At 41.1% G+C, this 18812-nt stretch overlaps 1 protein-coding gene across 16 annotated transcripts in view; it reads right to left on the reverse strand.

The window, feature by feature from the left end:
• LOC124056886 (band 4.1-like protein 1) overlaps nt 1–18812 on the reverse strand; it is a 67172-nt gene that overhangs the window by 35141 nt on the left and 13219 nt on the right. The window contains exon 1 of one of the 16 annotated variants that reach the window (XM_046384802.1): nt 1973–2137. The exons of the other annotated variants lie outside the window; for them this stretch is intronic. The gene's annotated coding sequence lies outside the window, so the exon portion shown is untranslated. Of the gene's footprint in view, nt 1–1972; nt 2138–18812 lie in introns of those variants that run through there. 16 annotated transcript variants of the gene reach the window in all.

The following is an 18812-nucleotide window of genomic DNA, read 5'->3' on the forward strand; positions in this document are numbered from 1 at the left end:
TAATACTGGAGGGTTTTTTATTATTTTCAGGTCCAAATAAGGTTAGTGGGCAGCTGCTACTGTACTGGGTAGTGAAAACTGAACACTTGATCATTTTGTCAACAACTGTGGCTCTTCCTCCTCAAACGCCACAGTGCTGCTGTCTGATATGACTCAGCCTCACTGAACCCCTGCAACATGTCACTGATAGTTCATACAGTAACTCAGAGGAAAGGCTAGTAGGCTCAAGGAGTCTGCTCTCATTCACCAACATCCCACATTCAACCTGTCATACACACTGACAACTCCACTATAACACTGATGGAAGTCACTCAGGCATCGCCCACAGCACCGTGCGTTAAGAGACGAAGTGTGTTTTTCCACTCTGGAGGTATTCAGCCCAAACACCTCTCCTGCCCTCCATTACTCTGCTGAATTTCCTGGGTGAGCCTCTGTCCATGCTTGGTGACAGATGAAGCCTGAGTGGAAAGACTGAAGTTGAAACTAAAGTACAGCCACAACAACGGCATGACTCTTCAAGCCTCATTCCTGCAGCAGTCTAGAACCACCCCCACCCCCCCAATAAAGCACGCTTGAATTCCTCTCAGGAGGCTAGCTATCTGAAAGGAAAGAAGTGCAAAGTTTGGCACCAGACTAAATTGAAGATGCTTGCGCTCAGATGAATATCAACATATGTAGTCACAGATAGAGAGCAGAATTAGCGAAAGCCAGAGGCGGGCTCGGTATAAACAGCTGCAGAGACATCATTCTGTCACAGTGTATCTAATGGAAGCTGACCTTTCTCATGCTGTGCTGGAGATAGCACTGGTGCATGCACAAGGCGGATGTCTCACCGCTGACGGGTCTGTCCCTGAAGCTGCCAGACGCCAAGCACTGCAGGGACTACTAATGCAAAGTTTTATCCCACCCCCCTCCCCGACACAGCTGATACTGGGATAAATGAGCAAAAGCAATAAAGCTAAAGAGAGACATAGCAGTTTGAGAGCATGCTAACAGGGGTTTGAGCAGAGAAACGAGGACATGGGTGTGGGAGCACATGGGTGGTTGACATCATCGAGAACCTCGGGGGCAGGGAGACACATGGTGGCAAGCCAAAGCTTGTTGGCTTCTAAGTGCACTGTTAAAGCTGTGCTAAATTCTTAGAACCATAAATGTGACACACACTAATCCATGCTATTTAAAGGCATTATCCTTCAAATGCTTGTTTTTGAAATATTTTCTTTTGTCTCTTGAAAGTGGTCATGTTACAATTGTCAAAATCTCTTCCAAAACAAAGTCTTCCTGCAGTTTTTGTTTCTTCTCACCACCCACTAAAATAGTGATTATTTTATGGCAAGAGCTCAACTTGTTTTCACCAAACGGAAAATGAATGGATAATTTGAGGATACTTTGAATTCATCATGAAAATGACCGTTCATTCTGTTTTTATTCCATCAGTGTGTTGCATATGAATTAATCCTGAGTCTAACACTTTCAGATGTGAACATATGTGTCTCCTGGTTTATCAAAAAGTCAAAAAGTGCTGTCACATTCTCAAAGGCCGGGGTGTGATTGACTCGGCGTGAAGCCTCTGCTGTGCTAATGAGACACTGCCACAATGGCTGCACCGCACAAACCAGATTCCCGACCACTATAATCAATCAGCAGGAAAATTATTTCCTTAGCATAACAATTACAGCTGGTTTTTCGCTTTGGTAAAATGCTGATGACAAAAAAAACAAACAGGTCTGTGCGGTTTCAGTAACGTTAAAGGTAGTTTGATCACAACAAAAGATAAGCATTGTTAAGTTGCTGACATTAATATATAACTTGTACATATTTGTTAGTCTAGCAAGTCCCTGCAGGCTGTGTGATAATGTATGTTACTTATGAATATGTCCCTTCCCTTACCGCTTTAAAGCACACATTCTTTGCAGTTCACAAGTTCAAAAGTACAGTATAATAAAAGACACCCCAGAGGTCTGAGACTCACCAGATTCCCAGAGAAGATGCTGTTTGTTCTCCATTAGACGAGTGTGCTGCAGTTCAAGTCGAGCTGTCAGTAACTCCACAGCTCTCAACAATTTCAAACGGGACTCGTCTGATGACCCAAAATGCTTGAAGTTTTGCCTCAGCGTGACGCACACGCATTTAGTCTCATCCTCATTTTCCCTTTCCCTTTGAAGCAATACACAAACACACACACACACACACACACACGCAACTCTCACACAACACACTTTCATTTTCCCTTTGATTTCACTCTTTGCGTTAGGTCTGTATTAATTTATTTTTCTTTTTGTTCTGATGTATAAATTAATTTTTGCATTTTTCCTTTTTATTTCTTCAACAATGATTTGTTTACAAGCCTCTAGCTTTTCTTCTCACTTCTGCATTTTGCACTGTTTACTGTTCTGTTTATTTCATGCAGAAATAAATAAGCTGTCCCACACTCCATGAATAATGCTAACTTAAAGCTTGACTATATTGAATAAGCCAACAAAACATGCCGGGGTTTAGTGCTTATATGTGTATTTAACTTTGCGCCGATGTAGCCTTTCTATTACCTGAAGTAGTAGATCTTTGTGTGACTTCATTGTAGCTCTTGACACAACACTGACATACTGTCACCTTATAAAAGACAATGTGTTGAACATGTTAGCTAACAGATTTCTGTTTACACACGCAGATAACATGTAGCAACAATAACATTTTTTTGGGGGACTTTTGGCCACACAAAATTTAGCTCTGATTTGCTATCCACCAAAACCTGAGGAAAGTAAACTTCCTTAAACTCGTTATGTTCACAAGCTAGTGGCTAACTTTGTTATGTTTGTGTTTGGCCTGCAGTGGGTTTATCAGAGCTTTAAGTGGTGCTACTGAAAACGGCTGCTTGCTGCTGCCAGACATGACGCTGATGACAAAGCGTGCCAAAACAGTGAAATTAAACGACCAAAATAATGAGCTGAAAGAAGCTAAAAAGCTCTGCAGGGCCGAGGGAAACTGCTGAGTTTGGTAATAATTCTGTGTGACTACAAGCAACCCCTTGGTCATATAAAACGTTGAAGGTGCTTTAGTTTGAGCACATTCAATAAAGAGCTTTGAACAATCTACATTCCTGATATTAATTTTCAACACACCTCTGCCTTTCAGCAGTGGTGCCAAATACTGATCGAGCTCTTATTCTAAGAGTTGTGTCACATCTGAATGAAGCCATAACAAATACAAGAGACACCTGCGGTTATGAATGACAGTAAGCCTTCACTTTAACCAACGGATGAAGCCAAGTTGAAGACAATTACATATTCCATGTACGAAGGAGACACTAGAATAAGGTTCTACATCACTGCTGCTGTAATCTGCTGCTCACAATATCAATTTAATTCATTCATGTTATTACACTTTTCCTGGATATAAACATGTAGAGACTCGTTTGCATCTCTCCATTAGTTCGTTGTGAAATCCATCTCTTTCAACTGGGAAGTTGCAAGTCTTGCCTCATGACCCTGTTGTAAGCACTGACACAATACCTGCTTTGTTTTCCCCAGTGTTAGCCCGGCGGGCGCAAGGCTCAGATTAGTTTTCCTTTTTAGTGGAAAACTGATCTGCAATGAGGGTTTCTTTAAAATGCACTCTCCTTTAAACAATAGTCTTACTTTGGTCATTTTCCCTTGACAAGGTGTGCATTTCAGCACAATGTGTTTCAAGGGAAAAAACACTTTCTTCTATCTCTCTTCTTCTAACTATCTTTTGTGATGTTTTTCTTTTGTATTTGAGGCGTATTCAAGGTCAATTTCATTTCTCCTGCTCAACTCAGAAATATTGCTTTTATTTAGTGAAGATTCAGTGCTGCATTAGATCTCAGTACTATAACTGTACTGCACAAGAAAGTAACAATGAAGCCCTGTGTCAACCTGCATGTGCATAATATTATGCTAATGGTCATGCTCAGCTGCCTTTTGCAAGCCCGTGTCCTTGTAACAGAGTTCATCAGAAAGAGTTGTCCTCTGTGGGAAATAAACCAGAGAGAACAACTCAGCCACAGGCCTCGGATATCTAACATAAGAAGGACACAACTGCCTCCCAACACTGAGCTGTCATTTATATACACAGTAGTCACCTCCAAGGTGGTTTTTCCAATTTCCCTTTACCCTTGTAAGTCATAGAGAGCCCTATAAATCAACAGGAAAATGGTGGCTGTCAGGGAGGCCCTCACAGCAGGACTCATCCCTTCACAGGTCGCATTGAGTTATAGTCGCACTGCTTTACTGTACTTATCTCTGGGGATAAAGATGGATCAGCTGGCAACATACAAGAGGCATTGATGGGATTCACATGAGCAGGCCTGGAGCACTTTTAAAAATCCCACTCAATTTGGGACCAGTGCAGAATTTCTTAAAGTTTGTCAAAACACCATGCGAGAAAGAATTACAATAAGAAAGAGGTAGAGGTGGTTATTCATAGTACAGGAAGTCTGTTGTTTACATTATCTGAACATACAGCATCTCTACAAATGTTCATGGCACCAGACTTTCACGAAAACTCATCAGAATGACACTGCAGTGAACTCCGAAGGGAGCAATTTAGGAAACTTAAGAGGGCTGCTGGACGCAAGCTATTTTGGCACAAATGTGCCTCCTGCTAGCTCCCACCAGCAGCACTCTCTGCCAGCAGAACACATCCTGCTGCTGCCCAGCTAGCTAGGGCAGCACTCAGCTGCTGTTGGCTAATGGACTGCTTAAAGTGAGAGGAGGCAGAGCGACTGTGGGCATGTGAATCAGTGTGGCTGGCGTGCTGCAGGTGCAGACCGTCGCAACACAAAGAAACAGCAGCTGGAGCGCATGAGTCAGTGTGGAAGTGTTTGTTTGCTTGCCTACGTTCTCTCTCCACCTTCTCTCCTCATACACACACACACACACACACACACACACACACACACACGCGCGCACACACCTTGGGACTAAGCTTTTCCATCATCCAAGGAGAGCAGAGCACATTTCAAAAACATTTTGGCTACGGGCCGATTCAGATTCTCCATGCCAAGATGCAGAGAATGAAGCCGTGGCATGGCTATCTAAAGCCTTTCCACATGCATGCCAAATACCGCAATGCCACGACGGTGCAAAGAGAGGACACACACAGGAAAGAGAGGAGAGGAGACGAAGTGCATGGTGTCTCTGTAACAAATTACCAGACTTATCCACATTCAAGATATTATTTCACACAAAACGCTATGGTAACAGGGCCTGCAGCATCAGCCACTCTCCCTGTCATGGCCCATTTGAAGCTCGTTCCCAGGTGCCCATGGGAGACGGTGGCACAAGGCCACACCATATGGTATTTTATGTGGCGGGCTGCAGCGCTGCAGGAGAGCTGAGCTGTGAAAGGAAAAATCCTGTTCATTGGACTAATTAATGTCTCTGTGATCGGGGAGGTTTTCTTCATAACCTGGGCCGGAGACCCTTCCCCCACGCAGCACCTTGGCCGGGCGGCTCAAACAAGCAAAAAGCCATCCCACTTGAGAGGCAAAACAGATGGCGGTTTGTGATCTTGACTGCAAATGAAGACACAGGGTGTAGAAAGAAGCATGTTTGAGGCAGTAACATTTTCTCTGGCTCCCTCATTTTGTGTTTCTTTCTGTTTCTCCCCGATGCCCTTTGTGATCTGATAGGTCTGGAATAATAAGCAGTTAGCGTGTTATCTGCTAACAGCTCCATTACAGCACACAGATAAAGCTGCATAGATCTCAGCAGGTGCAACCCAGCAGCAGCTCTCAGTAATAACAGTGGAAGCTGTCACGGTGACACGTAATTATCACATACAAAAGTTGAGACGAGCTTTAAAAAAATCACCAGAGTGTAAGATCCTAATATTATCTTCAGCCTGCTTTGCATTTATTTTCAAGGTTGTATTGATAAGGTTTTCATTAGTTGGTTCTTTTGTCAAAATATTGGATGTCGTTTTCCTGGTCAGACACAGTGAAGGAACTCAGATCTCAGGCTGTATTGCGTGTCTGACATTATGCAAATATATCAACAAGAAAAGAAACTGCTAGGCATTTCTGTATTTACTTTGCAAAGAGCAAAGAGTTCAGTCATTTTTTCAGCGTTTACATAAAGCTTTGGGTACCCACAAAGGCAAACAGGGATGCTAATATTACATTACATTACGTTTTTAATTTAAAAACCGAGGAATAAATGAATCCGATGGTTATAAAAAGGGTGAATAATGGAAATTAAAAACGACTGCAACCACCACAGATGTGCCAGATGTAACAAGGTTTTTGTTAATTTTTCAGGCACAGATGTGACACATTTGATATTTTTTTCACAGAACTCCAAATGTCAGCAGAGTGAGCACGCCCCAGATGTGACTAGGGAGCTGGACTGAATCAGTTAACTAAAAATAAACGAAACATGATAGATGACGGAAAAGAAAATAATAAGAAAACAATTAGCATTGACAACAACTGACGTCACACCAGCTGAATATTTCATAAAAACAAATAAACAGGGGACAGAGAGTTATGGTTTGTCTTTACTAAAATGAAACTTGAACATGATGTTCAGTGGACTGTGGAATGATTACAGGCTATGACTGTACTCTAAAGATAAGACCTTTAGTGTTTGCGTTGGGCTACATTTGCCTCCAGTGAGGCATCAGCTGTATCAACAACATCTCTCCCCTCCACCCGCTCTGCTCTGAGCTCTCGCCATCAGCTGTGGTGGGTATTATGTCATTCTTGCCTCAAGTTTTAATCCTTTAGATTCACAGTAAGTATTTTTAACCATTAACTATCACTCAATGGAGTCGTTTTTACTGGTATTGTCAATTTGCTGGATTGGCACTGTTCACGCTCCTACTGTCATTTAAAAGGTGCATTAAGTTAACGTAAACAGGGCATCTTGGCACCACTGCCTGACATCAAAAAAAAGTTCAGCTTGGTAAGTGCTGAGTGGCTTTTATTGTGAAAGCCAAAGAATGTGTTTGTCAGAAATCACATCGCAGTTGTAGTTACTATAAAAAGACTTAAAACAACATGAGGCTGCACTACAAACAGATCCACCAGATACAACAGTTACTCTTCTGTTATATTTCTGACAAAGTAACTTGCTGTAGTTTGCTGTAGTATTAAAGCACCCATGATGTTACCATGGCAACCGCATATTGCTTATTAAACAGGCCTACATATATATTTTTTGAATAGAGATGTTCTCCCCAGTCGTCACTTCTCTTTGTAGTACCAGTAGATTTTCTGAGCCATGCTAATAGTAAAAAGATGTTGTTTACCGTATATGTACTACACTGTGTCTTCCTAACAAAGTTCTGATTTTAGTCAATATCTTTTTAAAAAATGATGCCACTTTATAACCAGTATAACCACCAATCAATTTCAAACTTTTTCTCTTTAGGCGCCATGAAGCCTTACCCAGCTTTCAGCACTAATTCACTGTTGCCACACTTTATACCCCACTCATCATCTACAGCATCCTGCTGTATGACTCAGGATAAGTCGAAAAGAGAAACTGCATTCAATTCAAGACTCAGTTCAAATTCAGTTCATTATCCAGCACCATACAGATCTTTAGCAAGCTATACACCTGAACTCTATCCAAACACAAGATGGAATGGTGCACATGAATATGTGCTTTCAAAAATAAAAAACAGCAGACTGTGTGTTTCAGTAAACCTGTGTGTGCGTGTGTGTGTGTGTGTGTGCGCGCGGCTCTATGGCAAAGTTTTGCTCTCAGTGGAATGAGATTTGCCACAGCACACTCTTTGCTGCCATCGATCTCTCCTCGTCAAAGTGTCCTCTGCTGCTTGCCCTTAAAAAGCAACAGAATGTGGATGCTGGGCAGCCTGCAGCACTGTCTAACATCTGTGGCACAATCTGCCAGTAGGCGCTGAGGATCTATGCTACAAGGTTACACAGAAACACACTGAAGTCAGAGTTACAGACCATGGTCAGTGAGATGCAGAACATCGGATCACTTGGAGGGGTTTCCTTCCTTTTCACTTCACTTAAAATGACATGTTGGGTGCATTTTTATTTTGAGTAATCTTTAAAGATGTATTTTTACAGTTAGGAATCGTAATCATTGGGTACAAATGCAGAAGAGATTGCACAGAAAGAGTATGGATACAGTATTTCAAAGGAAGCAATGGGGTTTGTTCAATTATGTGGCTATTAGCTGCTAATCCTACTTTAAGGGTGCCAAGTATTATTTCCAAAGTCATTCATAATCTATTTAGTTTTTGACAAATTGACTTTAATGTCAAAGAGTATGACAAAGGACAAGAAAAGCTGAAAATCCTCATGTTTGAGAAACAGTAGAGAAGAAAATGTTTGGTATTTTTTGCTTGATGAATGACTTAAATAGCTAACTGATAAGCAAAATTGTCATTCAGTTAATTTTCTGTTGCTGCAGGGATTGAGCAGCTGTGGTTCTTTTGTGTTCCATGGCTGACTAAACTGTATTTTGGATTATTTTTTTCTCCAAACATCCTCTGAGGTGCAAAACAATGGCTATTGTATAGAAGAGGAGGCATCTTCCACATCTCATTAAGATGCTTCCTTGCATCTCTTTTTTTCTCCACCACTGAGAAACCAAATTGAAGATGAGACTGAGTCTAAAGGCCATTTATTTTTCTTCTGCAAACATGCAGCCTGGTCATAACAGAGAAAGACCAACGCTGTTTTGTTTTCAGGCTTCTCAAATGCAAAGTGAAGCCGCCGTTGCTGCACTCAGGCGTGTACTGACTTGATGTATTTTAATCAAGATTAGAAAGATGAAGTCTCATTTAGTTACAAGAGCCAGAATAAAGACTCTAATAAAGTCTATTGTGTACAGGAAACCTTATTATAACTAACCTGTTTACACCAAGACAAACAGAAAGTATCCACCACACTGAAGATTTCAAGTCCTTCTGTCCAGAAGAAGTCAGATCAAAGGAAAATCAATACAAAGACTTCATATCAAGTCAGTCTGTTTGAAATTTTTTAAGCAAATCAACCCCTGACAGTTTTCAGCTTGCACATTAAAGCGGCATTCATCAGGACTGTGTAAGATACAGTGCAAGAGGCATGCGGCTCTTAGGGGGCATGAGGGAAGGGAAAAAGCACAGCAGCGCTGCTGTTATGACAGTGAGGGACTGTTTTTACTCCATCATGTTAAACACAAGCTCCTGCTGCTTCTACATTTAAGATTTTCACATCTCAGCTTCAGATTTTACGACCACGTTGACCTGAGAGCAGGTTCAACCTCGCTGCAACAATCTCCCACCGCGGACAAACAGGTTTCCATTCCTGAAAAAAAGCTGGTAAGTGCTTCTGAAAAATGATTTTTTTGACTACATGAAAGCCCAATTATTCACTTTAATCAGATATATGGAGTGTGCAAACAGGCAAGCAATCAAAGATGGTCTCTCACAGTCACTTTGATCATGGATGAAAGCTAATAAACATGAGAGTTTGACTTTTCGGTGTGAAAAAAAAATCAAAGTTGTGAAAAACACAAAGCACTCCAGGGATTCTTGTCTTAAAATCGTTGGATGGAAACACAATATGACCCAAAAATGGGGAAACAAAATGTTTCGTCGCGTTTATTGAGTTTAGAATCTGAGACGAACAAAACATCAGCATTTTGACATTTTAATTTTATGTTGTTCAAGCAGATAACTTTCAAGCTTAAAATATTGAAATACATTGTCTAATGCTCTTGCATCTATAAGACTTAATAAAACATGCCAATCTTTAATTATGATATAATGAATAGAGTCATTAAGACATGGTGTTTTAACATCACTGATACTCTTAAGCTGTAGAGAAGGGTGGGCAGGGAGGCTGCTGTCTGTTCTGTTTCATTTCTTTTGAAAATATTAAATATGGAGATATCAGTTATCTGTGGATACTGTGTTTGTCCCTGAATCTCCCGTATTAAAAATGCTTTCAAGCACTAAGGAAGTATTGAAACTAAACAATCTGTTATTCAAGCTGTCTTCTTGAAAGATATTTAAAAGGTTCTGCAAATAAACCACAAGTCTAGGCCCTAATTCAATTCAGTCAGTGAAACTTCGGCTGGCGCTCGAATCTTATTTTGTTCAGCTTTAAACCTGAGGCATCCTTAATTCCACAAATAAAATGAAACGCTGTCATTACTGCAGCAAGGGAGAGAGTGAGAGCAGTGGGACATTTACTAAAAGAAGTCATTCTGCTTTTATTGACTCTCATGATCCGCAGTGTTAGACTTTCATGCAGCAAACACAACAGCCTGACAAGTAAAGAGGGAACGGGCTGAATTCCCCTAATTCGGATCTCAGTCCCTGTGATGATTTACAGAGCCACCTTAAGTCTCAATGCTGTATTCAGGCACAGCACGCACTTCTGACAAGGTGCCAGACAGTCCCTTTCCAACTAATCTTGTCCTATTCACACCAAATTTAACTCCTCCATTGCTACGTGTCTCACTTAACTTTGTCAAGAGGAGATAAGGTGGGTTCTGGATCCAGAGCAGCTGCCTGGATCCTGCTGCTCCTGCTCTGCACTTTTCTCTCTATCCTCCCTGTCTGTCCTCTCTCCCTCTCCTTTATCTCTCTATCTCCCCCTCTCCTTTCTCTTTCCACCTCCCTGTCTCTCCTCTCCCCCCTCTCCCTCCCAGCCGCTCGCAGCAGAAGGCCGTCTACACTGAGTCTGGTTCTGCTCGAGGTTTCTGCCTGTTAAAAGGAGGATTTTTCTTGCCACTGTCGCCATATGCTTATATGCTTTTGAATGTGTTGTTCACACATCTGTAAAGTAAAGATATAACTCTGTTATGAACTGGCACTTTAAATAAAATTGAACTGCATTGAATAAACAGCATTCAAAAAGTAAACCCAGAGGGGGAAGCAGTCCATCAGCCAACACAGTTATGCAACGGGAAGGAAGTAACTCCAGAATCTGACTGGAGTTCACACTGGGACAACCAGCATGCTCCTTGCTGCTCCCATGTACATGCATTCCTACTCAGATATCACACTGGGGAGTTTTTCAAGCACAAAAGCACACAGAAGCAACTTAATTCTGACTTTGTTACACACAGACACTGAGGGCATACACACTTGGCCTGACATAACCGTGTTACTGCAGAATGTCAACACAAACGTTAAGAGTGCTCATCCAATCTCTGATAACCTCCCAAAGTGGCATCGGAAACTCTCTGCATCAGTGTGTGTGTGTGTGTGTGTGTGTGTGTGTGTGTGTGTGTGTGTTTGGAGGGACAGGCGGAGACGTGCATGTCTTGTCAAGCAGTTCTGTCTTTCTTCCTGCTGTGCTTTGCAATGAGTGACAACGCCAGAATCAAAGTCAACAATAAAATACAAACATAAACACACTACAAATAAAACCTGTCAGCGCAGGTAGACACTGCAAGGATAAAATATGTAAACACATTTTACATACAGTGGGATAGAGCTCTGTGAACACTGTGAGGGGTTTATTTCAGTGGCTTACTCTCAATAAATTAAACTGCAGGCTTATTTTCACCATTTTAAATCCAAGACATATCATGTTTCTGCATGAAAAGAATCAGAGTTGACATTTACTAGCTGTTGAGATGAGATCTTTCTTCTTAAAATTGTTAGCCAAGAACGTTGATTTCAAAATAACTTAGCTAGTTCTCTTAAGATACACTGACAAACATAGCTCACACTGAGTAAAACACTTCAGAGCAATTAACTTTGGTTTAAATATGGTGTGTATTCTCACAGACAGATATGGCTGATCTGTCTGTGAGAATACGACTGCTGTTCAATGCCCAGCTGTCATTAACATTCACACAGTCCTAACGAGCTAGCTGATAGCTAACACAAAATGAAATGAGGCTAAAACAAGGCTGTTTATTTGGAGACTCATCCACCTGAGTCCAGCCTCGCTACGCTAGCATACAGAATGCATGTTAGCCAGATAAGAGCCAGAGCTTCTTTTAGTTAATAATTCACATTAGTTAGTTGTAGCTGGGTGGTGCAGTGGTTAGCACTGTCGCCTCATAGCAAGAGGGTTCCAGGTTCGAATCCCGGTCTGGGCCCTTCTATGTGGAGTTTGCATGTTCTCCCTGTGCCTGCGTGGGTTTTCTCCGGGTACTTAATTGGTTACTCTACATTGCCCCTATGTGTGAGTGTGAGAGTGTTTGGTAGTCCAGGGTGAACCCCGCCTCTCGCCCATAGTCAGCTGAGATAGGCTCCAGCTCCCCCGCGACCCTGACGGATAAGCGGTATAGAAAATGGATGGATAGTTGTAGCTGACTAAATATGCTGGACCACAGTTGTCATTATTTAGCAAAATTATGCTTCCCTCTACAGAGCTTGGCACTGTTTAGCCATCCAGCCCATTGCTGTTTTGTTTCGCTCTTACCGCTCTGATAGTGTCATTTTTGGCATTAGCATAGTGGCAGGCAGTTGTTGCTCAGCAAGAAACAGCAAACACGCACATTCAGTGAGCACAGTGGAGCATTTAAAAGATAAAGAGCCACATATTACCCCCAGGCACCAAAAACAGGGCTAAAACGAGAGTGAAAATTGAATGTACATTCGCCAGGTGGCCAGAAACATATATTCCAAATGAACGTTACTGTTGCAAAATAACCGCTGGATGTATATCAACTTTAAGGGTGATGATATGTCATTGCCCCCAGGTGAGCACAATATCATTTAATGTAGCTTTGAGATTTTCTGATTCTGATTCTGATTCTGAAGGCAGTGCAAAGTCTACAAGTCCAGTGGATAAAAGAATGCAAGCCTTTAGTCAGATATTGGATTTAGTTTGCCCAGATGGGTCCTTGCACTGATCTTACACCAGTAGGAGATCTTGTAACATGACTGTACAAATGTACAAAAATATCAAACTTAATATTCTAAATTCTTGAGAGTCAGTGAAAAGTCTGAACAAGCTTTTTAACATGCAGCTTGAGGTTCATGTAAAACAGCTGGACAGAAGTGTGCAAGTGGCTCCCTCCATTTTTCTCCTGCACTGTGTCACCTTAGAGACCCTTGCAGATTGATTGCAGAAAACATTGCAAATAATCTTCTGTCTAATATGCTTGCCCTTAGGTCTTGGTCTATTTGGATCCTTCAGTTAAAACCTGCCAGTTATAAAATATATCAATCTGCGCTAAACAAGGCCTGACCTGAAACCGGAGTGGATGAATAATTGAGGAGGAGAGGAGGGTCTGAGTGTGGCAAGCATGTTACCCATAATTCCTCTCAATCACCAAACCTTCTAAATTATCTACGAGAATATTCCACAGTACAAGCAGCTACTTATCATGTGATGCGACTTGTCGATGTTTAAGTCCCTTATGTGTGCCGTGACGTTCTACATTCATACTGATGTTTGCTTCTGTTTATTAGGAGCTATCAGAGGATATTCAGCTCAGCAGCATCTTTACTGGTTATGATTCCCCTCCTTACTCCCATGTGCACCCTCTTGAATAATGCATCCCTCTGCTTAAAGGCAACTTCTGTGTCCTCCTTAAGACATGAACAGCTGCACTGTGACATTTCTAAAGAACGCTAGAGGGGGAAAAAAAATGCAGCTAATGCTAAATGAAGGGGCTCCCTCCTTTTACGTAGTTTAAACCAAAACTTTGAGGTTGCCTTCAGACAAAACCATGTCAAAACTTCAGTGTTTTCTGTAGGTGATGTTATTTAGGGTATGGTCCAGACCAGCTCTATACGAAAAAGTGCCCTGAGAAGACTTCTGTTACGATTTGGTGCAATAGAAGTAAAACTGACTTGACTTGGCTTCTGATTGTTTGGGTGGCTGTCGTTCTTTATTGTAGGATGCAAATCACACCACATACATGAACTCTTAAAAATAAATAAAATAATAAACCTGTAATATAAATGGGTAATTAACTATTCAGCTCTGCAGTTTCAAATGTTAGTATAAAGTTAATAAATGTGTTGTTGTTCAAATACCCTCCAGCACTTTTCCAGAAGGTCACAGGTCGAATGGCCCATTGGAGGTGTCTACTTGATGAACAGAAGTGTTTGGTACAAAGAAATATGGACTGAAGTGGATCTGAACACTGATGTGGCTGCTTAGCTTAGGAAAAAGCATAAACTGCATAGTCAGTGACTAAAACATCTGTGAACCAGACTGAACTAATAAATAGTGCCTTTCAAAGCATGGTCAAAAATTTCACTTCACGCACTGTGGGAAAGCCAGGCTCAGAACCCAAGGGCTCCATCCTCAGTTGATGTTTTCAAAGAAAAAAAAAACAAAAAACAAAACACTAAGCTGAAAAAAACTTTTTTAATTTGGAGTTAGCGGGAAGAGTCCCATTAATATTGCATTACTAGGTGTAAAGTGCTGTATTAAAGCTTGCATGATTGCACATACAATATTTAAGACATTTTTTTTGAAGTGATGAAAATATGTCCAATAAGCAGGATCAGGGTAAAACGTGCTCCCTGGTGAAGTATCCTTGCGTGCTGGCTTAGTCCATGACCTTGATTCCATTCTCATCTCTTTCAGTCTGTCCAGCAGAAGGCAGGACACTGAGGAACAGAAGCGGACTGTAAGTCAGCTGGACATAGTAGTACTCACTCAGTGACAAGAGGAAGAGTCACAGCAAAACAAAAACACCTTTCAGCCTCTCTCCTTTCATGGGATGACTGGCAGACTGCCATGGTGAAATACAAGAGGCTGAATGTGCCGACCCAGCACTCTGTAGGTAAATGGCTATCAGTCCTGTCAGCCTTGTCTGTGGAGGGGATTGAGTGCTTGGACACTCTCACTCTCTCTCACCCACACACATAAACACACTCCTTTGCAGACAAAACAATACTCAATGCTGAGTCCTTGTGTACTGGCTGTGGGTTATCAAGCCTGGCTGACAGTAAGGCAAACACAATCACCAAAGCAGACATTTTTCCCTAAACCATTTTTTGCCTGATCTTTCTCCAAACACTATCAAGTCTGACCTGCATGATGAGCATATAAGTAAGATCAAAACAACAGCGTGCTAAGATCAGTCATGACTGGTCTTTAATTTTAAAATTACATATCACTTTTTCATGTCATCTGCTAGCATCTACTGTGATCGTCCTGATCACAGCTACTATAATGAATCTCCATAATAATAATCTGTTAATTATAGTTAAATGTTTTGCCATTACAGTGGCTTTGTTACAATAAAGATCATCATCTACAATGTGATGTGAAGGGACTGTCAGTCTGGAAAACATGCAAACTCAGCTTTAGCGTGTTAGTGTCACACCATGGCCTGAATTCTTTTCAGAAGATCTTCCAATATGTCTGCAGTAAATATAAAGTCCTTGTTATACAATAACCAGAAGTTCAACATTACTTTGATAAGGAAGTAGAAAACACAATGTAATATTGACTTCCAAGTTTAATCTGTTAACAAGCAGAGCTCTGCAAGCTTGAGTTTCATTTCAAAGTCAGATCCCCAGGCCTCAAGGTGAATATCAGCAGAATGGAATATTCAAAGATATCAGTCAGGCTCTGGGCAAGAGCACAAACATAAAATCAATAACTGTCCAACACCTCTCAAACTAAATTCCAGTCCAAAACTGGTTGACAAACAGTTTCATGAAGCAAGGAATGGAGTGATTTACCAACGCTGGTGAAGCTGTTGAAGTAGAAAAGTGTCGTCACCTATTCATATAAGCATTCATTCACATTCACAAAAACACCTTGGCTGCACTGAAAGGAATCTACTGAGGATTCTTTCATTTTGATGGATTTCAAAATCAATTAAAATCAAGACGCTCGTCTTGTCAATACTTCCAATTCCATTATGAAGACATTACATCTCAATAGTGTTAATGAGCTAATGAGTTTGGTTCTTTTGCCACTTGAATTGAAGGGTAAAATGTGTGTGTTAAACAGATTATAGCCTTATCAAGTTGAAATAGCTGGTGTGTTCAAATATGCAGTACAGTGCAGGACAAACAGTTGCCTATACACACACATCCATCAGACACAGAAAAGCATTAGCACATTTATGTTCCTGGCTATCTAGTAAATTTTTTGGTCTACCAATTCTGAAGAAATTTTGCTGATTCACTGGTTAAACTCCTAGTTGCATCATGATGCTGACCAGCAGGTTGCTAACTTTATATGTCACTTGTTGATAGGCAGCGACAATGAAACAAAACAGTACATTTCTGGGCTTTAAAACCAAAACAGCGAGCTAAAAGATGCTAAATCACTACACAGAGCTGAGCGAAAATGTAGAGTTGAGTAAAGAGTGTTTGTCACTCCAAAAATAAAAAAAAAAAAAAAACACTTTCACATTACATGCAGACCTTTGAGACATTTCTGATTACAAAAAATAATGACTGGTGAAGCTTTAATTTAATTGTTTGAGTTTAGATCAGGTTATTAAATACAAGCAGTGTATGGTGGCTGCTGATGGCTCACGCTACTCCAGCTCCAAGAAGCCTCATTGCCATAGTTATTCAATATTCCATCAAACAGGGCAGATACTATTTTCCATCAGAAATTCATATGGGAGACGTTACGTGAGTTACTGAGTTCCTGAGTTCATACTGTTATCAGTGTCAGTGATGGTATTACATCTGCTTGCATCATTCTTGTCATCTTTATGGTGTGGAAATTGTCAGACTTAAAACTGCCAAGAACAAATATATCAACTTGGCAGCATGTTGAAGTACTAGTTAGCTATTAAAGGGCCGTGGATTAAAAGCCCTGATCCTGTCTGGAGTTGGCATGATTTTGCTTTATGGGTTTCCTCTGCCTGCCCTGCTTTGCTCCCACACCAAAAGTCACACATGTTTGGTATTAAAAATACCCCTGACATTGCTGTTGGCATAGGCACTGAATTGGACTCCATCCCCTGGCCCTGGAGAGCTGATCTCTGTTCCCCAGAGGTAAGGGTCAAATGCAGAAAGAGAAAATTCACCCACAGGAGTAAGAAAAGCATGTTAACTTTAACCACCTGGAAAATAACATCAGAGTTCAGCTTTCAGCTCAGTCTGACCTTACTATAATAAACAGCTCTGGCACATAAAAGATGTAACCACTGACAAGAACGCCACAAACCTCTGGCTTTTTGAGGAGGCATTGTAATAACCTTGAGAAGATGGTTGAATTGAGATTCTATCAAATACGCATGAAGGATGACTTACTGGCAGACACCTGTGATTGATGCGGTGTGATAGACAGCCTTGCTCTGAATCTGACATTGATCTTCACTCTGCGTCCCGCTCTCGACTTGTGCTAAAGTCTGTTCAGCTACGTAAACAAAAGTGATGGCTAATAACCTGTCATCCAGATCAATCAATACCCACGTCACATCAATACGAGAGTCGTGGAAGGTTGGAGGGGTGCCCAAAGTACAAGACTGACCAGAGAGAGCACGAAATGAACCACTACTTAGAGGCAAGAGAGGCAAAAACAGGCTGGCTGAAGTATTCTTCAGACAAATGAGGTGCAACAGCTCTTCTTCAAATTGAGTAACTGTCCTTTGGGTGGTAGTTGTTATTCAAGGGCTAAATTTTCATTTCAGCTGTATAAATAGCAGCTTTTAATAGTTATAATATCCAATATTCACAGAAGAAGGTACTTGGGTGACATTTTTATGGCGTGACATGTAAGACACACGTCCTTGTGGTTGGAGGATGGTTCATTTCACATTTTCTACTGATGGGCGGTGTTGGTTTCTTTTAAAGTATGGCAATGATTTTAACTGAATCTTAAATTTAAGAGTTACTTCAAAGTCGTTTTCATGCCTGAATGTATCCAGTGGGGAGATATCTACAAAACTGGCTTATATGACAAATTGACACAGTGACATGGCTCAGTGGATGATGATAACACTGTTGAGAGAGGAGTGTGTTATGGGTTATAAAGGTATAAATGTATTATAATTTTGGCTGAGCCCCAATGGGGTTAACAATAACAAAGCCCATTAAAGTTCCATGAACATGCTCATAGGTGTGAAAAGCAGCTCCTGTATGTGTGGGGGGTGGATTATAAATCACAATGTTGTGATAGTAGAGGGATCAGAGGTGGATGAGTGTTGGTCACTGGTGATGGGCGATGGCCTCATCCATCAGCCCAACCCTACTAACCAAACCTAAATCATAATTCCTTGATTTCCACATTCCATATTCACTATGTTCTAGAGAGCCCTACTATCTGATATTTAGGAATTACAAACCTTCTCTATATTGAGACTCTATTGCCTTACTGTCAGTCTCCCCTCATGCTTTACACTCTAAAGGACCTAGTGTTTAAAAGTGAGTGTGGCAGGACAATGTACATATTATACAGTGTGTTAAGGAGACTCATAGTCTGTCAGGGTCTGTGAATAACAGTTTCATTCTTTCAATTCTTACCTCTTTTTCAAAACCTGGCAGAGCTGTCAGGCAGAATTGGTGGTATATGGTGCCGATTTGATGAAATACATGAATTTTTAAATTTTAGGTCCATGAAGATTGAATTACAATTACTGCCTTGCAGTCTGCACCAGTCAAGTTGAAGTTTACATCCGTGTCTGTCCAGACTCCTGCTTACGTAGTGAGCTTTGTCACATGGTGCAACGGCAATCACCTGAAGCTCAATATCATTTAAACCAATGAGCTTGGGGTGGCTTCAAATATGTATGCTCCTGCAAAAAAGCTACAAATTCTCAAACATGGATGCTTCACACACAGCCCAGCGGCACAAAGGATATATACAATGAGCACAGTTTCAAGGTGGACACCCAAGATTAGTAGCTCCAATTCAGAACATCTGACCAAATGTGAAATATGGCTACAATCTACCCTCATGTTTCACAGTTACAGCACTGAATAATGGCCAT

The sequence above is a fragment of the Scatophagus argus genome, chromosome 3, assembly GCF_020382885.2.
Source record: "Scatophagus argus isolate fScaArg1 chromosome 3, fScaArg1.pri, whole genome shotgun sequence".
Classification (NCBI taxonomy): Eukaryota; Metazoa; Chordata; class Actinopteri; family Scatophagidae; genus Scatophagus; species Scatophagus argus.